The sequence below is a fragment of the Sminthopsis crassicaudata genome, chromosome 5 (genome assembly GCF_048593235.1).
Source record: "Sminthopsis crassicaudata isolate SCR6 chromosome 5, ASM4859323v1, whole genome shotgun sequence".
Classification (NCBI taxonomy): Eukaryota; Metazoa; Chordata; class Mammalia; order Dasyuromorphia; family Dasyuridae; genus Sminthopsis; species Sminthopsis crassicaudata.
Window position 1 is genome coordinate 232,652,718 of NC_133621.1, and position 13,507 is coordinate 232,666,224.

General features: G+C 34.1%; 1 pseudogene; it reads right to left on the minus strand.

The window, feature by feature from the left end:
• Positions 1 to 5,533: 5,533 nt before the first annotated feature.
• LOC141542906 (myosin light polypeptide 6-like) lies at positions 5,534 to 7,248 on the minus strand (annotated as a pseudogene).
• Positions 7,249 to 13,507: the final 6,259 nt, after the last annotated feature.

A 13,507-nucleotide genomic window follows, 5' to 3' on the forward strand; every position in this document is an offset into this window, starting at 1 on the left:
TTTCATCATAGTTGTGGGATGATTATACTATTGAGAATAACAAAGTCATTTATAGCTGGTCATCCAGAACATTGCTATTACTTTTTATATAGCATATTTTACTTTGTTCATGGAGGACAGGTGTTTTTTTCCCTGAGAGCATCTCGTTCATTATTTCCCAGAGAACAATACTATTCCATCAGAGAAAATTGCTTCAATTTTTTTTACAATTACTATTATTATTATTTGTATTTCACTCCATTTATTCTCTTCTTTCACCTGTTCCTCCTCAAAAGTATTTTGCTATTGACCACTCCCTCCCCCAATATACCCTCTCTTTTATCACTCTCCCCCTTTCCCATATCCCATTCTCTTTCTGCTTTCCTGCAGGATTCTATATGTTCTATATGTGGGGTGAGTTTTAAGGAAACGATAATGAGTTCTGTTTTGCACATTTTGTGTGCAAAACCTGTGGGGGAGTGAAACAAGGTTGCCCACTATCACCATTACTATTCAATATTGTATTAGAAATGCTTGCTTTGGCAATAAGAGGAGAAAAAGAGATTACATGAATTAGAGTAGGACATGAGGAAACAAAATGATCACTCTTTGCAGATGATATGATGGTATACTTAGAGAACCTTAGAAAATCAACTAAAAAACTATTAGAAATAATCCACAATTTTAGCAAAGTTGCAGGATACACAGTAAATCTATACAAATCAACAGTATTTTTATATATCACTAACAAAATATAACAGCAAGAGATATAAAGAGAAATACCATTTAAAATAATTGTCGATAGTATAACATACTTGGGAATCCATTTGCTAAGGAAAAGTCAGGAACTATATGAGCAAAATTACAAAACACTTTCCACACAAATAAAGTAAGATCTAAGCAATTGGAAAAATATCAAGTGCTCTTGGAAAGGTCAAGTGAATATAATAAAGATCACAATACTCCCTAGACTAATCTATTCATTCATTCATTCATTCATTTATTTGCTAGGGCAATTGGTGTTAAGTGACTTGCCCAAGGTCATACAGCTAGGAAGTGTTAAGTGTCTAAGACCAGATTTGAACTCAGGTCCTCCAGACTTGAGGGCTGATGCTCTATTCACTGCACCATCTAACTAACTAATCTATTTATTTAGTGCTATACCAATCAAACTCCCAAGAAACCATTTTACTGAACAAGAAAAAAATAACAAAATTCATTTGGAAAAAACAAAAGTTCAAGAATTTCAAAGAAATTAATGAAGAGAAAAGCAAATGAAGGTGGCCTAGTTGTACCAGATCTAAAACTATATTATAAAGCAGCAATCATCAAAACCATTTGGTACTGGCTAAGAAATAGAGAAGTTGATCAGTGGAACAGGTTAAGTTAGGTTAGGTTCACAAAACAATCAACAAGTCAATGACTATAGCAATCTAGTATCTGACAAACCTAAAGGTCCCAACTTTTGGGATAAGAATTCACTATTTGACAAAAACTGCTTGGAAAATTGGAAACTAGTGTGGCAGAAAGTAGGCAAAGACCCATACCTAACACCATATACTGAGATAAGGTCAAAATGGGTACATGATCTAGATGTAAAGCATGATACTATAAACAAATTAGAAGAACATAGGATAGTTTGCCTCTCAGATTTGTGGAGAAGGAAGGAATTTGTGACCAAAGAACTAGAGATCATTATTGATCACAAAATAGATAATTTTAATTATATTAAACTAAAAAGTTTTTATACAAACAAAACTAAGGCAGATAAGATTAGAAGGGAAGCAATAAACCGGGAAAACACTTTTACATCTAAAGGATCTGATAAAGGCCTCATTTCTAAAATATATAGAGAATTGACTCAAATTTATAATAGTTCAAGCCACTCTCCAATTGATAAATGGTCAAAGAATATGAACAGACAATTTTCAGATGAAGAAATTAAAACTATATGTAGTCACATGAAAAAGGTGCTCCAAATCACAATTGATCAGAGAAATTCAAATTAAGACAACTCTGAGCTATTACTACACAACTCCCAGATTGGATGACAGGAAAAGATAATGACAAATGTTGGAGGGAATATGGGAAAACTGGGACACTGATACATTATTGGTGTGAATGGATCCAACCATTCTGGAGAGCAGTTTGGAACTATGCTCAAAAAGTTCAAACTGTGCATACCCTCTGATCCAGCAGTGGGATTATATTCTAAAGAGATCTTAAAGGAGGGAAAGGGACCCACATGTACAAAAATGTTTGTGGCAGCCCTTTTTGTAGTGGCAAGAAACTGGAAGCTGAATAGATGCCCATCAATTGAAGAATGGTTGAATAAATTATGGTATATGAATGCTATGGAATATCATTGTTCTATAAGAAATGATAAGCAGGATGATTTCAGAGAGGCCTAGAGAGACATATATGAACTGATGCTAAGTGAAATGAGCAGAACCAAGAGATCATTATACATGGCAACAACAAGACTATACAATGATAAATTCTGATGGTCATGGCTCTCTTCAACACTGAGATGATTCAAACCAGTTCCACTTGTTCAGTGATGAAGAGAGCCATCAACACCCAGAGAGAAAACTATGAGAACAGAGTATGGAACACAGTCTCTCTGTTGTTATTTGCTTACATTTTGTTTTCTTTCTCAGTTTTTCTTTTCCTTTTTTCTTGATCTGATTTTTCTTTTGCTGCAAGATAACTATATAAATATATATATACACATATTGGATTTAACATATATTTCAACATATTTAACATATATTGGACTACCTGCTAGCTAGGGGAGGGGGTAGGGAGAAGGTGGGGAAAATTTGGAACAAAGGGTTTTGAAAGGATGAATGTTGGAAAAATTATCCATGCATATGCTTTATAAATAAACAAATAAAAAATTTTTAAAAATAAAATAAAATGCCTGTGGGACATCCATTTGGAAATGTTTAACAAGCACTTCATGATGTGGACTTAAAAGACTAAGGTTAGAGATATTTATGTGGGCGTAGAGATAATAGATAGGGAGGGACTGAATATTAGAGAGGGAGGATAATAATGTGTTGGAACAGATGAGAAAGGATGGGATCAAGAGAATATATAGAGAGTTTGGCTTCAGTAGGGACAAGAGCTATTTCACCAGAGAATGAAATAAATGAAGAAGTAATAAAGTCAAAGGGGTTTGAGATGAGAAGAAAAGTAGAAAAGGAAGTTCATTGGATGATGGTCTCAATTTTCTCTATAAAGTATGAGGCCAGGTCCCTAGCTGAGAAAGTATGGGTATATTGTGGGAGGCTTGAAGAAAAAAAAAAAAGAGAGAAGAACTTAGGACTTATAGTAACTCCTCAATTGAGGAGTAAAAGGATAATCTTGTGAAGATCTAGTTGAAATAGAATAACAAGTTTATGGTATCAAATCCAGTCAGCATGATTATGTCACTTTCTTAGTACTATTCAACAGCTTTTGAGGAGATGGATGGTGAGAGGACTTCAGACAAAAGAGCAAGAGATTAAAAAGTAGAAGATAAACATTTATTAATAATTTAATATGTTACAGGCACTATGTTAAATGCTAGTGATACAAAGAAAGACTAAAATACCATTTCTACTCTCAAAGAATTCATATTCTAATGGGAGAAACAACATTTAAATAATTACCTACTTAGAAGAGATATACATAGTGTAGAGGAGGTAATCTCAGAGAGGGCACCAACATTAGAGAGGTGGTTTGAGGAGGATTGAGGGAAACAATTGCTAAATGGTCAAAGGATATGAATGTACAATTTTCAGATGGCATTAAAGCCATTTATAATCATATAAAAATACTATAAAATGCTATTGATTAGAGAAATCCAAATATAAAAATTTTTGAGGTACCACTTCACACCTATCTGATTGGCTAAGATGACAGAAAAGATACTGATAAATGTTGGAGGAGATGTGGGAAAACTGGAATATTAATGCACTGTTGGGGGAATTGTGAACTGATACAGCCAATCTAAAGAGCAATTTGGAACTATGCCCAAAGGGGATAAAACGGTGCATATCCTTTTATCCAGCAATATCACTACCAAGTCTGTATCCCAAGGAAATCATAAAGATAAAAATTTGCAAAAATATTTGTAGTGACTCTTTTCGTGGCAGAAAAAAATTGGAAAATGAGTAGGTACCCATTAACTGGGGAATGGCTGCATAAGTTGTGGTATATGAAAATAACATAATACTATCTATTAAAAAAAGATGAAGATGATTTTAGAAAGGCCTGGAAAGATTTACAGGACCTGATGCTCAGTGAAATAAGCAGAGCTAGGAATACATTGCACACAATAACAGCAAGATTATGCAGTGATCAACTATGAAAGACTTGGTTCTTCTCAGTGCTTCAGTGATCCAAGGCAATACCAAAAACTTTGGATAGAAAACACCATCTGTATCCAGAAAAAGAACTATGGAGATTGAATGTAAATCAACACATGCTATATTCACTTCTTTTTTCTGGTTGTTTTTTTTTTTCTCTTTTGTGATTTTTCACTTTTGTTCTGATTTTTCTCTCTCAACATGATTAAAAAGTTAATATACATGTGTAACCAGAAAAAAATAAAACAATTAAAAACAAAAGAAACTATGCCCAAAGATCTATAAAACTGTGCATACCCTTTGATCCAACAATGTCTGAACTGGGCCTGTGGAAAAAGACTCACATGTGCAAAAATGTTTGTAGCAAGGAATGGGAATTTGAATGGATGCCCGCCAATTGGAGAATGACTGAATAAGTTGTGATATGTTAATATAATGGAATATTATTGTTCCACAAGAAATGATGAACAGGCTGATTTCAGAAAAGCCTGATGCTGGGTGAAGTGAGCAGAACCAGGAGAACATTGTGTACATAATAACAGTAAAATTATGTGATGATCAACTATGATAGACTTAGTTCTCAGCAAAACAGTGATCCAGGACAATTCCAATAGATTTAGGATAGAAAATGTCATCTGCATCCAAAGAAAGAACTTTGGATATTGAATTTAGATAGAAGCATAGTATTTTCATCTTTTTATTTGCTTGTTTGCTTGCTTTTTCTTTTTTATGTTTTTTCCCCTTTGCTCTGATTTTTTTTGTACAATATGACACATATGGAAATGTTTAAAATGATTATACATGTATGACCTATATCAGATTGCTTGTAATCTTGGGAAGAGGAAAGGTAAGAAAGGAAGGGAAAAAATTGGGGATACAAAATCTTACAAAAATGAGCATTAAAGACTATATTTACTTGTATTTGGAAAAAATAAAATAATATTGAGAAAAAAAAAACAAAAAAAGGTATAGGGAAATATGAAATAATAGAAGATTAAGGTCAGACCAGATTTTTTTCTTCAGGAGCAGTTAGCAAGTTTATTTGGTAAAAGCAGAGAGCAAATAGGCCAAAGAAGACATATGGTGGAGGTTGAAAGTAAAGATTTTGGTAATCCTGAAAATGTAGTCAGTCGTTTCAGGGGCAAGATGATTTTCATACTGAGAAAGTTAGGGAGTATTTGTGGAAAGGTGAATTGTTCTCAGCCATTCACTATCACCTGGACTAGCTCTTCATAGCTGATACAACTATTGCTGTCTTCATGTCTTGCCAACAATATCTCTACTGTCATCTTCTTATCCAGGATGATGAGGACATGTTGGATTTCAGCCCTCGTGACTGTGACCCAAAGCTGTTCTACATAGTCTTCATAGGTACCCTGATCCTTATTCTTTGTTAGTTTGCAGCATTGGCAGAAAATGTTCAAAGTCTAGTGTCTTCACTATCTCATAATTCTTGGGATTCCCTAAGACCTTGAGCACCTCAGCATTTATTTATCTATTTATTTTTTGGTCCAGGGCTCAAATCATGTCCCCATACTGGCTGTATAAGATCTTTCCATCCTGTGTTCTGTCAAATAGCTTGGAAAGCCTCCTTGAGAATTTATGACCAGAGGAGAACTAGAGATCATTATTGATCACAAAATAGAAGTTTTGATTACATCAAACTAAAAAGTTTCTGTACAAACAATACTAATGCAAGCAAGATTAGAAGGGAAGTAACAAATTGGGAAAATATTTTTACAGTTAAAGGTTCTGATAAAGATCTCATTTCCAAAATATATAGAGAACTGACCCTAATTTATAAGAAATCAAACCATTCTCCAATTGATAAATGGTCAAAGGATATGAACAGACAATTCTCAGATGATGAAATTGAAACTATATCCACTCATATGAAAGAGTGTTCCAAATCACTAGTGATCAGAGAAATGCAAATTAAGACAACTCTGAGATACCACTACACTCCTGTCAGATTGGCTAAGATGACAGGAACACATAATGATGAATGTTGGAGGGGCTGTGGAAAACTGGGACACTGATACATTGTTGGTGGAGTTGTGAAAGAATCTGACCATTCTGGAAAACAATCTGGAATTATGCCCAAAAAGTTATCAAACTGTGCATACCCTTTGATCCAGCAGTGCTACTACTGGCCTTATGTCCCAAAGAAATACTAAAGAGGGGAAAGGGACCTGTATGTGCCAAAATGTTTGTGGCAGCCCTTTTAGTAGTGGCTAGAAACTGGAAGATGAATGGATGTCCATCAATTGGAGAATGGTTGGGTAAATTATGGTATATGAAGGTTATGGAATATTATTGCTCTGTAAGAAATGACCAGCAGGAAGAATACAGAGAGGCTTGGAGAGACTTACATCAACTGATGCTGAGTGAAATGAGCAGAACCAGATCATTATACACTTCAACAACAATACTGTATGAGGACGTATTCTTATGGAAGTGGATATCTTCAACATCCAACTTACTTCCAGTTGATCAAAGATGGACAGAAACAACTACACCCAGAGAGGGAACACTGGGAATTGAATGTAAACTGTTAGCACTACTGTCTATCTACCCAGGTTACTTATACCTTCGGAATTCAATACTTAACATGCAACAAGAAAATTGGATTTACACACATATATTGTATCTAAGTTATACTGTAACACATGCAAAATGTATGGGATTGCCTGTCATCTAGGGGAGGGAGGGGAAAATTTGGAAAAATGAATACAAGGGATAGTGTTATAAAAAATTACTCATGCATATATATATATATATATAGTATATATATAGTATATATATAGTAAAAATTATAAAATTAATAAAAAATAAAAAAATTTAAAAGTAGATGTTAAAAAAAAAAGAAAGCCTCCTTGAACTCTGCTGTTTGATCTTCTGTGAAATCACACATCTTGACCATGCAACTCCTGCTTCCAATGCTGCTGCTGCACTATGAAATGACTCCCAACCTCATATTTTTTAGGTAGGGAAATGAAACATTTGTCAATGAGTCTACTGAGGAATTAAGAGGTTAGTGTGTTTGAGAAAATATCAACATATATGTTGAAGGCCTCTAACATAAGAGCAGGATTTGAGATGGAGAAAAATACTGTGAGCCAGGCCCTGAACACATTGAAAAAAGAAGAATGTCCTCAAAGTTGGTAGATAGTTTCTAAGAGCTGGACCAAGTGATAAGCTGAATATAGTTATTCTCAAAGGAGAAGAGATTGCTGCATGATACATTGTAGTAGGAGACAGAGACAGAGACAAAGTAACAGAGAAGGTCTGAAAAAGTGGCAATAGGGAGCAAAGAACATTGACAAAGTAGAGACAAAATAATCTTTACATTTTTTATTATCTGATCACTTTTTCTTTCTTGATACTGGCAAAAAAAAAAGGTTAGATTAAAATGTAGAAATCCTTATGATGTGAACCAACAAATATTAAGACTAAATAAAATAATAAAAAGTTTATTAAAATAAACCCTCATTGCTGTAGACCTGATTCATGCTTCAATAGTTTTGTGGCCTCTTACTAATCATTTGATGCCTCTAATTTCTATTATTTTGATGAGTTACATGAAAAACATTGCTTAAATTCATCCATAAAAAATAGCAAGTTCCCTTATTAGAAAAATAGACTTCTCTTTTTTAATGAACTGAATTTTTATTTACTGAAGAACAATATACATGTATAGTAATTTTTCAGAACAAAGCAAAAATTTCATATGAAATATAATTTGCTTTAACAAACACCTGTTACTTAACTCATAGTTATCATTTTTATTCTAAAGTATACATATTTGGATAGTTTTTTTGTTATTTATTAAAATATCAATACTCACTCCTTAATAAATGAGCTCTGTACTCCAGCTCTTGTTTACAAAATATTATTTATTAAATAAATGTTTAACAATATTATTTATTAAATAAGCTAGAAAAAATTCTCTTCCTATAAGCAATTGCTCATTTCTAGTAAATATCAAAGTCCCTATTCTCCTAGATTTAAGGAAATATCAAAGATATCAGTTACTGTCTTTACAAAGCATTAAGATATAAACAATACTAACCAAAGATATAAATGTTTATAATTTTTTATCTTTGCAAAAGATCATAGCCCCTAACTATTATTGTAACTCTTGACTTCTCACTTGTGAAACACAGTCTCATCATTCTGATCGCAAGCGGAGCCAAAGTCTTCCCTTTCATCGCCTTATTTATTCATAAGATAAGACTTAAAACAGTACTTTCAGGGAAAGAAATTTTCTTCATTTGTTTTTTTCTGTTCCCAGAGTATATCTCAAGATATGATTGTTAAAAGTCTCTCCCAAAAGATAGCACATAGCTAAATGAACTTCTTCACAGATAATTGTGAAACTAAGTCTCTTTACTGATAGCAGTTATAACTCACACTATTTATAAATGATACATTATCTCCTCACAGACTCACATAGAACAAAATAAAGTCTTTACTTTTATCACTACTTTCTCAAGGAATCAAAATTAAACTGTTATTGTTCAAGATTCCAAAGCCTCTTTAAATATAAGTAGATATATAGATAGATACTTTTATTGTTTACCTTGTCATTTTGAAATACTCTTCCTCCTCTTAGAATCCTCCTAGAAACAAAATTTAAGGTATTCCTCTAAAATAATTTTCAAGAAGCTACTAAAATAATTTTAATGGCCTTTCCTCAATCTTGGCCTTCTTTGAACTTCTCTATGATATATGTGAATATATAAATAGCAATTGTTGCTCTTTTGACTAGAAATCCTAAGGTTTTCCCCTTCCAGATTAATTCTTTTTTTTTTAACTAGGTAAAAAAGGTTATTCTTTGACTCATTTCTTTCTTACCTAGCCTAAATCACTGTTAAAGACCTTAGCTTAAAAACATCAAGATCCCACTAGATCCAGGACCATCTCTTGTCATCCTGATCTATATTTAGCCACTGGATCCAGATGGTTCCAGAAGAGAAAATTAAGTTAGTGAGCTTGCAGTGCCCTTCTTCACTCAAATCCAATTTACTTGCATGCCATGGCATCATCTCTCTGAAGTCACAGTTCTCTTTGAGGACAAAAGACAAATGACAACAACATGGCATATGACAGAGCTGACTACCCATTTCTCTGTCTCCCTTATATGTCTGTCTCCAGGGTCCTCTTCTCAGCTCTATTTTTTCAGAAAACATACAATTGATTTACATTCAATTCATTAAACTCCCACAACTTAACCTGTCAAAATTGTGCTAGCTATGTCTCTGGCTTAACCAGCCAACCAAGCTCCATTCAAGTAGTACTACCTGCCTAAAGAGCTTTTATTTCACTCTGGATATAAACATGTACTCAGTAAACTCAAAAGCAATTTGATACCCTGATTATAGGGATGGGGATGAAAGAGTAAGAAGCTGAGGATGATATCTAGGTTGGAAGCTTGGATGAGTAAGAGAATGATTTTACCCTCCATTGTAATATTTTTGAAGTTTGAAAGGGAGGGGGAGATTTGTGGAGGGAAAATAATGGATACATTGAGTTTAAGATACCTATGGGACATAGTTTGAAATATCTAATAAAAGTTAAAATGTAAGTTTAAAGGCTAAGAGAAAGATTAGGGCTAGATAAATAAATCTGAGAGTTATCTACATGAAGATAATTGAGTCCATGGAGATTAAGAAGATCATCAAGGGAAATAGTATAGAACACACACAATTAGCCTGAAGACTTGGATCAAGATCTAGCAAAAAAAAAAAAAAAAAAAAAAAAAAGTCTGACAGGTAGGAAAAGAACCAGAATAGAACAGTCATGGAAATTTAGAAGAGAGTGCCAAGAGAAGATAAAAATTAGATTATAAACTTCTTGAGAACGGCCTTTTGTCTCCTTTTGCTTAGCATAATGCCTAGCACACAGCAAGTGTTTAATAAATGTTAATTGATTGACTCAAAACCATAGAGGTGAGAAAGAAAAATGGCAAAAATTTAGAGAAAAGTAAGGAATTTGGCCCTAGAATTTGGGCTACATATTAGAGAATAGTGGGAAATGAAGACTGATAGATCTAATGAAGTTAGTTATAGAGGGCCTTTAAGGAAAGTACAGTTATTTGAACTTGACATATAGTAGGAAGTAGGGAACCTCAATAAAGATTCTTGAATAGGTGAATGACATTATTATAATGGTATATTCAAAAGATTTGGAATCTTGCTTTTTTTTTAAAGGCAAGCAGGATTAAGTGACTTACCCAGGGTCACACAGTTAATAAGTCTGAAGCAGGACTTGAACTCAGGTCCTCCTGACTCCAGAACTAATCTATCCATTGTGCCACCTAGATACCCCTAACACCTGGTTTTCTAAGCCTGCAGAGTAGGACCATACTTGTATAAATTGGGGGATGTATATGGAGATACTTTTTCCAAGAGGTGCATGGAGTGTTAAGGAAAGATGAATGCCTCTGGGATAAGGGATTGCCTTTTCAGGGCTGCTTATCTACCTTTGGTGTTCATTTGTCACCCAACTCTCAAAGAAATTATAGCATAGGCAGAGCTCACACTCCAGTCAAACTATCTAAGTAGATGGGCGAAATCAGGATCAGGGTAACTAATAGGGCCTCAAACCTGTCATGAATTAGGGAAATGTCCATCCCAGGCATATGAAGACTCCCCCTACCTCCAGAAAAGGGGTGGATGGGAACAAGTTGTTCTAACAGCCAGGAAGGCAAATGAAGCAGGTGCTCTGGAGTACTTATTATTCTAAGATTAGTCAGATTAGTCTGACACTGAAGACATCAAGATCACCCATTGCATCCTGAGCTGTTGCCAGCCAGCCTGACTTTTGTCCTGAAATTTGATAATTTAGGAAGAGAGAGTAAGGCTGATGACTTTGTGCAACTTTGACTCACTTAAATCTAATTCATACACAAGTCATCAGCCTGTGATGTCATTGATTCTCTTTGAAAACAAAGGGTGAACAATAACATTTCCCAAAGTTTTGTTTTCCATTTTCTTTGCCTTTGGAGCAGCTTCTGCTCAATTTTTTTGTCTTCTTAGAAAGAGGAAGGAGAAGCTACCTCAATACTTCATGCTTTTCCTGTCATGTTAGAAGAGATGGAGCAAAAGGATGCTGCCTCCGCATCCATGAATAAGAAGGCAGAAGAGAAATGGAGATTGTTTTGTGAGGCTATAAATTTATTTGGTAGAAGAGTTAGAGGCACAGTGGACCAGAAATTTAAATGGTAAAAATTTCCATTTCCAGTTTCAGTCCCAGAGTTTTTCCTCTTCCCTCAAAGATCAGTTAAGAGAGCTCCAATTAGTTACATCATAACTGTTGTTTTTAACCAATCCAATCCCCTTCCCTATTTTACTCTCAGAGCTTATAGCAGCCTGTTATTTGAGGCTTTGCTAATTATGTTAATATTATGCTAATATACTATGTGGCCATTGACAGTGAACTACTTCATCCCATGAGTTTAGAAGATTGTGACTAAAGGAATGAAACCAGTTTACAAAGTTTTGGTTTGCCTGAAGAAGTGATGAACCATTGATACTAGTTCTGAAGTTGTTGCTGTAATTCAGGCATGAAATGAAGAAGGACTGCATTAGTGATAGTTGTGAGATTGGATGAAAATGGGCAAATCTGCTGGTCATAGTGGCAAGTAGTCCTTGCTAGTGGGAGGCTGAGGCTAGTAGATTGCTTGTACTCAGGAGTTCTGAGCTTCAGTAGAACAACAATTGATTGGTTATCTATATTGATGGCACCTAGAATTGGAAAACTACCAGATTGCCTAAAAAAGCATAAATGTATCAGGATAATAAATAAAGTAGGTCAAAGTTGGTAAAGTTGCCATGTCAATCATCAGTGAGATTAGGCCAAGTAATGATTGCTGCATTTCCAGCCTGAGAAGATAGAGAGATCCAATCAAAAAGAAAGACTCAAAAGGAAAAAAAGATAAATCTGAGACATTTTGAAGAAAAAAATTACAAGTTAAGGACATTTTATACATGGGTATGATAGAGAGGGAAGAAGAGTCATAAATATCTCTTTTCATTATTTTATTTTATTTTTTTGGTAAACAAAGGAACAAGTTCAAAGAGAGAAAAAAGCTTAACTAGTCTAGGAAATTAGGAGAATTAATGGTACCATTGACAGAAGGAAATACCTTTTTGTTGTACTAGTTGATTTTTTTTTTGATGTGTGAAATATCAAATTGATTATCATCCTCAGCTTCTCACTCTTTCATCCCCATCCCTATAACCAGTCAGTTACCAAGTTCTGTCATGTCTACTTTTGCATCATTTCTCACATACAGCTCTGCTACAAGATTGGTGATCTTGAGACTACAGTGACAGTCTTCCTTTAAGAAAGGCTATAAGTTTATAAAACATATATATATGAAAAAATACTGAAAATATTTTTAAATGTTAACACTGCCGTGTCCCCCAAATAATATTTTAACTACTACCAAAATTATGAGGAATAAAATTAATAGTCTTCTAGTATGAGAAAAAAGATTCCCCCAGAATCTCTTTTCCCCTAAATTATCACTTGAATAGGTTTGAGAAAACAAATTGAGTGTAGATTATGAGGAAAACAATCTTAAATTTTAAATTAGCCAAAGATTATATAAGGATCCAATATATGCAGAGATAATTAAAAATCAACCCTATCTCCATTATAGGAGCTGAATTTTTCCTGGGCATAATTTAAAAAAGAAAAGAAAAGAAAAAAATATATACTTTTGTAGTTAAATTTCACAAATGTGTTTTTTTTTCCATTTTATGGATATTTTGGGGTTTTTTAAAATCATATTTTAACTCTGAAAACTTTTCTCTCCCTCCCCTAGTCAGCAGTCCATCTTTTGTAACAATAAGGAAAAAAGCAGCTCAGCAAAAAATGACTAACATATCACCCAAGCCTGACAGTATAGAGCATATTGTACACCCACACTCCCCCAACTCTTCAAAGATGTCAGGAGCATTCTCTCCTCTCTTCTTCAGGGCCAAATTTGGTCGTTATAATTACACATTGAAGAAATACTCTTTTGAAAAATACAAATATTCTAGGGAAGATTCACACATCAGAATGGAGTTCAAGCAGCATATATTCTTCCTCTCATCCAGACTGCTGGATTGAAGAAATAGGATTTTCATGAGGTGAATCCATTTCAGGGATAAGAAGACTTA